This window comes from Odocoileus virginianus, chromosome 5, assembly GCF_023699985.2.
Source record: "Odocoileus virginianus isolate 20LAN1187 ecotype Illinois chromosome 5, Ovbor_1.2, whole genome shotgun sequence".
Taxonomy (NCBI): Eukaryota; Metazoa; Chordata; class Mammalia; order Artiodactyla; family Cervidae; genus Odocoileus; species Odocoileus virginianus.
The window spans coordinates 9,185,876-9,198,753 of NC_069678.1; the positions used below are offsets into that span (position 1 = coordinate 9,185,876).

The 12,878-nt window shown below is 41.5% G+C and overlaps 1 long non-coding RNA gene across 1 annotated transcript in view; it reads left to right on the forward strand.

The window, feature by feature from the left end:
- Positions 1–12,878, forward strand: part of LOC139035131 (uncharacterized) — a 132,471-nt gene that overhangs the window by 116,884 nt on the left and 2,709 nt on the right. The gene's annotated exons all lie outside the window — the stretch shown is intronic.

Sequence of the window (12,878 nt, forward strand, 5' to 3'; positions counted from 1 at the left end):
AAGTGGGTTGCCATTCCCTTCTCCAGGGGATTTTCCTGACCCAGGGATTGAACCCAGGTCTCCTGCATTGCAGACAGATTCTTTATCATCTGAACCACCAGCTAAACTACAGTATTTGGGACCCTTAGGGAAAGGCACACACTGTTCTCTTGGAGGCACCATGTGCAGTAAAACCATGAAAGACTCTGACTCTGAGAAGCTCTGCTTCACCTAAGACCCTTGTCTAACCAGGATTTCCCAAATGTTTTTTACTTTGGAATTCTTTGAAGAAGAATGCATTACTAGTTAGGGAAGATATTAAGGGAAATGTTGCCTATGTTAAACACTCCCTGAAGCATAATAAAAGGACAAAAAAAGTCCATGTGTTATTTTTGTTGTTGTTGTTGTTTTCAGCATTCACTCCTCTTAATTTCTCCTCTATTTGTGTCTGTGTGCACTCAGTTATGTTGACTTTTTGTGACTCATGGGCTGTGGTCTGCCAGTCTCCTCTGTCCATGGAATTTTCCAGGCAAGAATATTGGAATAGGTTGCCATTTCCTGCTCCAGGGGCTCCTCCTGACCCAGGGATTGAACTCATATCTCCTATGTCTTCTGCATTGGCAAGTGGATTCTTTACCACTGACCCACCTGGGAAGTCCCTTCTCAGAAGCTTTTGGCACTTGATGACTCTAGCCACATTGCTGGAAATTTATGAGGTGACTGAGGCCCTCAGGGGAGTGGTGGCAGGGTCTGTCCTTATGATGAAAGGGCATCTGAATCTTGTTGACTCATGGGTTGCTAACAGTTTGCAGGGTGGTTAGCTGGTGTGATGAAAGACTGTTTCTCTGATTTGTATGTAGGTTGCCATATTCTAGAGAGGATGTGGAGAAAAGGGATCCCTTTGGCACTGTTTGTGGGAATGTGAATTGATACAACCACTATGGAGAACAGTATGGATATTCCTTAAAAAAAAAACTAGGAGTAAAACTACCATATGGCCCAGCAATCCCAGTTCTGGGTATATACCCTGAGAAAACCATAATTCAAAAAGACACATATATGCCAATGTTCATTTCCACACTATTTATGGTAGCCATGACATGGTAACAACCTCTGTGTCCATAGACAGATGGATAAAGAAGATATGGTATATATACACAATGGAATATTACTCAACCATAAAAAAGAACGAATATGAGTCAGCTGAACTGAAGTGAATGAACATACAGCCCGTTATACAGAGTGAAGTAAGTCAGAAAGAGAAAACACATATCGTATATTAACGCATATATATGGAATCTAGAAAAATGGTACTGATGAACCTATTTGTAGGGCAGGAATAGAGATCCTCACATAGAGAACAGATTTTTGTACACAGTGTGGGGAGGAGAAGGTGGGATGAATTGAGAAAATAGCATTGACATATGTATATACTACCATGTGTAAAGTGGGTAGCTAGTGAGAAGCTGCTATATAACCCAGGGAGCCCAGCCTGGCTGTGATGAACTCTGTGATGAACTAGAGGGATTAGGGGGTGGGCAGTGGGAAGGTGGCTCAAGAGGGAGGGGATATATGCAAGTATATATATATATACACACACACTCATGGCTGATTTGAGTTATTGAACAGCAGAAGTCAACACTTATAAAGCAATTATTCTCCAATTAAAAATAAAAGAAGGAAGGCAGTTATTCATGTTTTTATGTGGAATCATTCAGCTAAATCAGATTCAGAATATTCGAGCTAAAATGGTGCAGGCCAAATAAAACACATCTGTAGCCCAGATTTGGCCCTTAGGTGACTAGTAAAACCTCTGGTTGGGATGTGATTCAACTTTAAAACTGTTAGAAAGTTCCTAGTAAAGTACATTCATCTATTAAGGTATTGTTTTTCACCTCTGATATGCTCCATTTACTTAGAAATCCAAGCCAGAAATTTGGTAGAGTTTCTGAGACTTTACTCTTGCACAATCACCGCATTCAGTGTATCCCCAAATCATATTTGTTTTGTCTCAGTCATGTCTTTGATATTCAGTTCTGTTTTACTGTTACTGACTCCTAACATAATTTTGCCTAGATTTGCAATGATCTCCTAACTAGTCTTCTTGCTACTTTCATGTCTTGCCACCAAATGATCTTTCAAAATGCAACTGTAACTGTATTTTCTATTAAAACTCTTTGTTGGCTCTTCCTATCAGACTGTGGAGACTAAATCCTTTATGATGGTTTACCAGGAGCCTTTTGATCTGTTTCCTAGGTTTCCAGAATCACCTAATGCCATTTCCCAACATCCATCTTATATCTTAGCTATGCCGAGCTACTGTCGCTTCCTTTACTGCACCTTTATTTATTTATGTATTTAATCTTTGGGATTCTGAACAGGATGGTTAACTCCCCTGCAGTACTCTCCCATCTAAGTCATCATGGCACATTTCCAGGCATTTGTAGAGATTCAGTGCACATTTCTTCTAAATTCAAAAGTTTTATCTGAATCAGGTCTTCCTTACCAGTAAATACAGTTAGCTAGCACCTTTACTTTTAACCACCACTGCATATTAATAGTATCTTTTAATTTTTTTCATTTATTTTTATTAGTTGGAGGCTAATTACTTTGGTAATAGTATCTTTTAAAATCTCCTTGCCATGCTATTATGACTTTCCTCCATTGTTAGTGATTTCTTAAAGGAACAAATCTGTCTCATTTTTGTAACTCTAACATTTAGTATAGAGACTAACAATTAAATTGTTAATAATTTCCTTGAATCCTCCTGATGAAAGAATGAAGTAATGTTCGTCAAGAGCCAACCAACAACCCATATTATCTGAATTCTTTTTTTTTTTTTTAATTTTTATTAGTTGGAGGCTAATTACTTTACATCATTACAGTAGTTTTTGTTATACATTGATATGAATTAGCCATGGATTTACATGTATTCCCCATCCCAGTCCCCCCTCCCACCTCCCTCTCCACCCAATCCCTCTGGGTCTTCCCAGTGCACCAGGCCCGAGCACTTGTCTCATGTACCCAACCTGAGCTGGTTATCCGTTTCACCCTAGATAATATACATGTTTCAATGCTGTTCTCCTGAAACATCCCACCATATACACCATGGAATATTACTCAGCCATTAAAAAGAATTCATTTGAATCAGTTCTAATGAGATGGATGAAACTGGAGCCCATTATACAGAGCGAAGTAAGCCAGAAAGATAAAGACCAATACAGTATACTAACACATATATATGGACTTTAGAAAGATGGTAACGATAACCCTATATCTGAATTCTGATTAGTCTAATCCTTATTCTCAGCTTTCTGTTTGTAGATGTGTGGAAATGTGTTTGTCTAGAGCCAGACATTCATTGACATGTACTTATCCCAGCCTTCCCTCACATGACAGGTTGGGAGGGGTGCTGAGAAGAGGAACAAATTTTTGGAAGGGAAGAGCAATGAAAATTGATGGCTATATGGGCCCACAAAGAGCTAGGGACTATTTTCATATGAAGCTATGTAGATAAGTCTTTTGTTAAATTAAAACTGCAATCTTTTTGCCAAGAGTTGTCACTTTGGTAATAGCATATGATATGATTGTAATTTACTCATTTTCTTCTCATGTCTCCTAGTCCCCTGAATGCTAACATCTTAGCAGTAAGTGGTCATCTTGGTGGTATGATTTTTTAACTGCTTAGAACCTGAAATGGCACCATTAGTCAATGATTGATGTTTTTGTACATTTTAATGGTATAGTTTTCTAGAATCAAGAAGAGACTCTGCTTGGATTATGATAAGCTTTCATTTTGAGAATTTTAGGTTCCACTGATTTTCTACTAAAGCTTTACTACCAAGGAAGGAAAAAGACAATGCTGAGTGAATGTGAAAATTTGCCCTCTCTTTTTAGACTCTAAAAGTGGAGCTATAAGCTGTATTTTTAGAGGAAAACAGGAAAGGAAACTTGCTTAATCTGGATCCATTGTGTGTCAGAAACTGTGCTAGTCCTTATGTTGTAGTAGAAGGGGCCTAGGCTTCGAGGCTTTATCATTCAGTCCATACCTGTAGGTAAATTATTGTTGATGTCTTTGCTCATCAGTTTTATAATTTGTAAAGGGTAAATTATAATTTTTTTATTTACTATATTGTGAGTAAGGTGATGTGTAGTGAGAAATCAATAAAGTTCCACTCTCTTTTTATATGGTAGAAAAAATAACATTGTAATTCAATATTTTGAGTAAGGTCAACTTACAGAAGGTTACTACCAGTGAAGTAGAATGTTGCTAGCTGTGGATGAATTTTTTTTAATTTACGTATTGACATGTAACATTATGTTAGTTTCAGATTTACAACATAATTCAGTATTTTGTATACATTGCAAAATGTTTACTTCAATAAGTCTGCTTAACATCCATCACCATATATAGTTAATTTTTTTCTTGTGATGGGAACTTTTAAGATTTACTCTTTTAGTACTTTCAAATATGCAACACAATATTATTAACTATAGCCACTATACTGTGCATTATGTCCCCTTGACTTATTTATTTTACAACTGAAAGTATGTAAGTTTTGTCATCTAGTACCCATTTCGACCACCCTGAAACCTCCACCAACCACCAGTCTGTTCTCTATATCTGTGAACTTGTTTTCTCTTTTTTCCATTTGTTTATTTCTTTTATATCCCACCTGTAAGTGAGATTATGTGGTATTTGTTTTCCTCTGTCTGACTTATTTCCCTTAGCATAATGCCCTCAAGGTCCATCCATGTTGTTGCTGATGTCAAGATTTCATTCCTTTAGTGGCTGAATAATATTCCATTGTGTGTATGTGTGCCACATTTTCTGTATCCATTTATCTACAGATGGACTTTCAGGTTGTTTCCAGATCATGGTTATTATAAGTAATGCTGCAGTGAATATGTGGATTCATATTGAGTATATCTTTTTGAGTTACTGTTTTTGTTTTCTTTGGATAAATACCCCAAAGTGGACTTGCTGAATTATTGTTGTTGTTCAGTCACTAAGTTGTGTCTGACCCTTTGTGACCCCATGGACTGCAGCACACCAGGCTTCCCTGTCTTTCACTATCTGGATTATATATAGTTCTAATTTTACTATTTTGAGGAACCTCCACACTGTTTTACATAGTGACTGTACTGATTTACTTTTCCACCAGCAGTGCATAAGGGTTCTTTTTATCCCCTTATTCTGACCAACACTTGTTATCTCTTATCTTTTTGATAATAGCCATTCTAGCAAGTCTGAGTTGATGTCTCACTGTGGTTTTTATTTGCATTTTCCTCATTAGTTGTGTTGAGGGTCTTTTCTTGTATCTGCTGGCCATCTGTATGTCTTCTTTGAAAAAACTCGTATTGACATCTGTCTGTTTTTTACGAATTAGTTTTTGTTCTTGCTTTTGTTTTTGCTATTAAGTTGTATGAATTCTTCATACACTATTTTGGATATTAACTCCTTATCAGATGTATGACTTGCAAGTGTTTTCTCCTACTCAGTGTGCTGCCTTGGATGAATCCTGACTTTAAGCTGATGGTATTCAAACTTAACTTCTTTTTTTTTTTTTTCCCATTTATTTTTATTAGTTGGAGGCTAATTACTTTACATCATTACAGTAGTTTCTGTCATACATTGAAATGAATTAGCCATGGATTTACATGTATTCCCCATCCCGGTCCCCCCTCCCACCTCCCTCTCCACCCGATCCCTCTGGGTCTTAACTTCTTTCTTTGAGTTCCTTAGATTTCACATTTGGGTCCACACCGATTATCTAATTGTATTCCAAGTTTCTGCATATTCCTTTAACTCCAGGAAGCTGACCTCTCATCCATCTCTCATATTTATGTTCTAATTGAGGAATTCACTTAAATTCTTTACCTTTAAAATTTTTATCCTAGAAAAAGTTGACAAAGTGTAGTGGTTTTGAAAACTGTTCTTCAATTGCTTGGCATTTCTCTCTTTGAAAGATGGGGGTCCTTCTGCTTGAATTTGAGCCAACCTTTGTGACTTGCTTGTAACCACTAGAATACAGAGGAAGTGATTCTATGTCATTTCTGAGGGTAATTCAGAAAAGACCATGTAGCTTCTACTTGGTTTTCTTGGCATGCTTTCTCTGAGGAAGACAGGTATGTAAGACATCAGACCACTTTGGGATTACCAGGCTGGAGAGGACACATAGAGGTGCTCTAGTCAGTGGCCCAGCTCAGCTCCCAACTGACAGCCTGTTTTATGGATGAACCACATGTATTTTTATCTTTTGTCTAGTTGAGCCTTCAGATGATTGAAACCCCAGATGACATCTAATTATTACTTACAACTTGATGAGAAACTCAAAGTTAGAACTGCTCAGCCAAGCCCTTCCAAGCCCAAAGATCTGGGAATTATCCTTGAATCTACACTGTCTCATATACTCCAGAACAAATCCATCAGCAAGTTCTACTGATTCTGTTTTTAAAATATATACCAATTATAACCATTTCCTACTCCCCTCTATTGCCTCTGGCCTCATCCCAGCTGCTATAATATTTTGTATTGACTCCTGTTATTCTTCATTCTTGCCTTTAATCCCAACTAAAACATGTCCTCCATCAGGCAGTTAAAATGATGTTTTTGAAATGAAAAATCATATTGTTATCACTCTACTGGTTAAAATCTTTCAGAAGCTTCCTATCAAAGCAGAATAAAATTCAGCCTTCAGCCCAGGCCTCAAAACCAAAGTTAAACAAATGGGACTACATCAGACTTAAAAAGTTCTGTACATGAAAAGATAGAAAAGCAACTTCTCTGATAATCCAGTGGCTAAGACTCTGCAGTCTCAATGTGGGGAGCACAGGTTCAAACTCTGGGCAGGGAATTAGATCCCAAAGGCTGTGACTCTGAGCTCTCTTGCTGCAACTAAAGATCCCCCTTACCACAGCGAAGATCGAAGATCCCATGTGCCATAACTGAGACCTGGCTTACAACCAAATAGATGAATAAATAAATATATTTTTTTAAAAAGAGAAGAATGAAAAGGCAATGTATGTTATAGGAAAAAATTTGCAAATTACATATCCCCAAGGGGCTAGTATCCAAAATATGGGAAGTCCTATTAACATATCAGCAATTAAAGAACTGATTAAAAAATGGGCAAAGGTCTTGAATGGACAGTTACCCAAAGATGATATATAAAACATCAGGTGTGCAACACCCCAGTTATTAGAGAAATGCAAATCAAAACCATGCTGTGATACCACTTCATACTCATTAAGATAGTCACTATCAAGAAAACAAAAATACCAGGTGTTGGTGAGGACCTGGAGAAATCAGAACCCTTGTGCACTGTTGGTGGGAATGTAAAATGCTATAGCTTCTATGGAAAAAATTATGATAGCTCCTCAATTAAGTATGAAATTTCCCTATGATCTAGCAACAAAAGAATTGAAAACAGGGTGTGGAAGATATATACCCACAACCATGCTCTTAGAAGCATTATTCAAAATAGCCCAAAAGTGGAAGAAACCTAAATGTCTTTTTAAGAGATGAATAGATAGACAAAAGTGGAATATACACACAGTGGAATATTATTTGGCCTTATAAAGGGAAAAATCTTCACATGCTATAATACAGCATGTCTCATTAGTTTCCTTTGGAAAATGTCTCTTTATGTCTTTGTAAGAAGGACTTATGGTCAGTATTCTGTTTCCTGACCTTGGTTTGACATGGTTATATAGTCACTTGGATTAATGTTCTGATAATAATTATGCTGCTGTCTATAATGGCGCTAAGCCTTTTTTCATCCTGATGGTGATTGTATGGAACAAGGACTGTGTTGGAGAAAAATACAGGATTTGATTAAATTCTTTCTTCCTTGGACTCCTTATTTCTTTGCATGGTATACATCTGCCATTTGGACATACAGTTGTCAGTGACAGAAGAAAAAGATGTCATTCTTACCATGGGGAGATAAGTCTTTTAGGGTCTATGAGAAATAAGCATGGAAGAGACAAACTATGATATATGATCAATTGTTTATTTTCCATTTTCACACTGTTCACTCTTATATTCTATATGCCCAAAGTGATTAATAAGTGCAGAATAATACAGAGTTCCAAAAGAAGGATACTTGAGGCAGGTGTTCTGACTGATATAGCAGCTTTGCTTGATGGAACAGTGACTTTGCCCTGTTGATTTCTTTAATATTTTTGATTAATATTAATCTGTACCAATCTGGAGAGGTCCAGATATGTACCTCTCAAAAGAAAAATCCTTCCTTGAACCACATCTCCCCCAATACTCATGGTTTTCCAAGTTTAACACTCCATGATATCTATTTCTTCTATTAACCAGTACTTAACCACAAAGCTCAAAGTTTCCTATAGAATAAAAAGAAATTATCACCAATGTAAAAAAATAGTGTCACTAATTTTTAAAAAATGACAACAAGAGGTAACACCCTGAAGGGGTAATGCAAATTTCCTTGAATCAAAGTTATGCCTTTGTAATAATATCCTAAACTTTGGGTTAATTACTTTATTAATATTTTATTAATACTCATTCATAATAATAGTGTCTACATGACTGTCCAAAGCCCAGCTGTTTTGGAATATAATTTGAATAGCCATAAGTTCCAGGGGGTATATTACGGACTGTTATATTGGATCTCATTAGTTCTCCTCTATATTTAGATTTGTCCCTGTTTTCCATATGACTGGAATTGTGAATGAAATTTTCAGCTGGAGAATGTCCAATCCCTAACTGTCCATAGTCATAATTGGAACTGCCATAGCTGCCATGTCTCCAAACTTGGCCTGCACCATGATTTTGGATGCTTGAGTAGAATGCAGACATTCCTTGGGAGGTCACAGTCTGATTACCTGAACCTCTTGAATGACCCTTGCTGTCACTGGATTGACTAACTCTGGATTCCCTATGTCTGCTGCTTCCAAATCCAGAGGATGTTTCTCCATGACCAGTTCCAGAGTGTCTGGAGCTGTCCCTTGACTGCTCATGGTGGCTCCCCTCTCTTTGCCCCGTGCTGGATCCTGACCTTCCGTGAACGGATTCACTGTGGCTCCCTTGGTGGGACTCTGAGTGCCTAGAACTGTCTCCTGTCTGTCCATGGACAGATCCATGTTGGTTCCTTGAGCTGGAACCAGACCTTCCATGAGTTGTCTCAGAATGCCTACCGGAATCTCTTGCATGGCCCTCACTGTCACTGGCCTGACTAACACTGGATTGTCTGTGCCTACTGCTTCCGGATACAGTGGAGGTTTGTCCATGACTGGTTCCAGCATGTCTGGAGTGGTCTCTTGACTGCTCATGGTGGCTCCCCTCTCTTTGTCCAGTGCTGGATCCTGACCTTCCGTGAACAGTATCACTGTGGCTCCTTTGGTGGGACTCTGAGTGCCTAGAACTGTCTCCAGCCTGTCCATGGGCAGATCCATGTTGGTTTCTTGAGGTGGAACCAGGCCTTCCATGAGTTGTCACGGACTGTCTACCTGAGTCTTCTGAATGTCCTTCACTGTCACTGGCCTGACTACCACTGGATTGCCTGTGTCTGCTGCCTCCGGATACAGTAGAGGTTTGTCCATGTCGAGTTCCAGAGTGTCTGGAGCTGTCCCTTGACTGCTCATGGTGGCTCCCGTCTCTTTGTCCGGTCCTGGATCCTGACCTTCCATGAACAGATTCACTGTGGCTCCCTTGGTGGGACTCTGAGTGCCTAGAACTGTCTCCTGTCTGTCCATGGGAGGATCCATGTTGGCTCCTTGAGCTGGAACCAGGCCTTCCATGAGTTGTCTCAGAATGCCTACCGGAATCTCTTGCATGTCCCTCACTGTCACTGGCCTGACTAACACTGGATTGTCTGTGCCTACTGCTTCCGGATACAGTGGAGGTTTGTCCATGACTGGTTCCAGCATGTCTGGAGCTGTCTCTTGACTGCTCATGGTGGCTCCCGTCTCTTTGTCCAGTGCTGGATCCTGACCATCCGTGAACAGTATCACTGTGGCTCCTTTGGTGGGACTCTGAGTGCCTAGAACTGTCTCCAGCCTGTTCATGGGCAGATCCATGTTGGTTTCTTGAGCTGGAACCAGGCCTTCCATGAGTTGTCTCAGAATGCCTACCGAAATCTCTTGCATGTCCCTCACTGTCACTGGCCTGACTAACACTGGATTGTCTGTGTCTACTGCTTCCGGATCTAGTGGAGGATTGTCCATGACTGGTTCCCGCGTGTCTGGAGCTGTCTCTTGACTGCTCATGGTGGCTCCCCTCTCTTTGTCCAGTGCTGGATCCTGACCTTCCGTGAACAGTATCACTGTGGCTCCTTTGGTGGGACTCTGAGTGCCTAGAACTGTCTCCAGCCTGTCCATGGGAGGATCCATGTTGGCTCCTTGAGCTGGAACCAGGCCTTCCATGAGTTGTCTCAGAATGCCTACCGGAATCTCTTGCATGTCCCTCACTGTCACTGGCCTGACTACCACTGGATTGCCTGTGTCTGCTGCCTCCGGATACAGTAGAGGTTTGTCCATGTCGAGTTCCAGAGTGTCTGGAGCTGTCCCTTGACTGCTCATGGTGGCTCCCGTCTCTTTGTCCGGTCCTGGATCCTGACCTTCCGTGAACAGATTCACTGTGGCTCCCTTGGTGGGACTCTGAGTGCCTAGAACTGTCTCCTGTCTGTCCATGGGAGGATCCATGTTGGCTCCTTGAGCTGGAACCAGGCCTTCCATGAGTTGTCTCAGAATGCCTACCGGAATCTCTTGCATGTCCCTCACTGTCACTGGCCTGACTAACACTGGATTGTCTGTGCCTACTGCTTCCAGATACAGTGGAGGTTTGTCCATGACTGGTTCCAGCATGTCTGGAGCTGTCTCTTGACTGCTCATGGTGGCTCCCGTCTCTTTGTCCAGTGCTGGATCCTGACCTTCCGTGAACAGTATCACTGTGGCTCCTTTGGTGGGACTCTGAGTGCCTAGAACTGTCTCCAGCCTGCCTATGGGCAGATCCATGTTGGTTTCTTGAGCTGGAACCAGGCCTTCCATGAGTTGTCTCAGAATGCCTACCGGAATCTCTTGCATGTCCCTCACTGTCACTGGCCTGACTACCACTGGATTGCCTGTGTCTGCTGCCTCCGGATACAGTAGAGGTTTGTCCATGTCGAGTTCCAGAGTGTCTGGAGCTGTCCCTTGACTGCTCATGGTGGCTCCCCTCTCTTTGTCCGGTGCTGGATCCTGACCTTCTGTGAACAGTGTCACTGTGGCTCCCTTGGTGGGACTCTGAGTGCCTAGAACTGTCTCCTGTCTGTCCATGGGAGGATCCATGTTGGCTCCTTGAGCTGGAACCAGGCCTTCCATGAGTTGTCCGAAGCACCTATCTTTGAATGTCCTCACTGTCACTGGCCTACTACACTGGATTGCTGTGCTCTGCCTCGGATAATGAGTTGTCCACGGTTCCAGAGTCTGACTCTGATGTTGGGCTCCTCCTTTTCTCTGACCGACCTTCTGAACAGTACTGTGGCCCCTTGTGGACTTGAGTGCTAGACTGTCTCGTCATGGAGATCATTTGTCTTGAGCTGACCAGCTTCCATAGTGTCCGATGCTCGATCTCTGATTCTCCTGTCATGCTGATAAACTGATGCTGTGCTACTGCTTCCGGATCGTGAGGTTGTCATGAGTTCATGTCTGGAGCTGTCCTTGACTGCTCATGGTGCTCCTCTTGCAGTTTCTGACCTTCTGACTTCACTGTGCTCCTTGGGTCTGAGTGTAGAACTTCTCCTAGGAGATCATTTTTTCTTGATGAACCGCTTCCTGTTGTCAGATCTACATCTCTGATCTTCCTGTCCTGCTGACTCATGATTGCCTGTGTCTTGTGATAGGTTGTCTGCGTCGTTCTAGCTGATGCTCATTGCTCTCCTTCGGTATCACCTTCTGACAGTTCATTCTCCTGGTGGCTGACCTAGAACTGTCCCGTCATGGATCATTTCTTGTGCGCTCATGGTGTCCGATGTCTCCGATCTGAGTCCTCTGTCAGCGATACCTGTTTTCTTCTCCTCTGGTTTGTCCTGCTTCCAATTCTGACTGTCTTCTCTTGTCTCCTCTCTTTGTCTCTCTACCTTCGTGAGTTCACTTTCTTGTGGTCTGTGCTGCTGTTCGCTGCTGGATTGTCTTGACTGAAAGGCTTCTGTTGTGTCCTACCGTTCTGATTCCTCTTCTGGCTGAACATGATGCTCTTCGATCATTTTGTCATGGTCCAGTGTCTATCTAGATGTCCTCCTTTTCTTGGTCCACCTCTGAAATTATGTGGCTCTTGTGGACTTGAGTGCCTAAACTCCCTGCCAGGATCCATGTCTTGAGGGAACAGCTTCATGATGTCCGATGCTACCGATTATGTCCTACTCACTCTTACATGGATTGCTTGTCTCGAAATGAGTTGTCATCGTTCAATTGACGTCTGATTCAGGGTCCTCCTGTCTCGGATCGACCTCTGAACGTCATTGCTCTTGGACTCGATGCTAACTTTCTCTGCATGGAGATCCTTGGTCTAGCGACAGCTTCTGATGTCAGAGCTACGATCTCTGATTCTCCTTCATGCTGATAACTGGATTGCTGTCTCTGCTCGATCTGGTTGCCATGTCTGTCTGGGTGCCTTGAGTCAGTGGTCCTTCTTGCGTGTCTACTGAAGTCATTGCTCTTGGATGATGCAAACTTCCGTGCATGATCATTTTTTCTGATGACGCTTCTGTTGATACCATTGATTCATCTGCCACTACGTGCTGCTGTTGGATAAAGATTGTCCTGTCGTAGTGTCTACTGCCTTACTATGTGCCCTCTCTTTCTCATCCTCTGACATTCACTGTGCCTGGATTGATCTACTCTTCTGCAGGATCGTGTCTGAGTGACACTCCTATGTCTCAGAACAT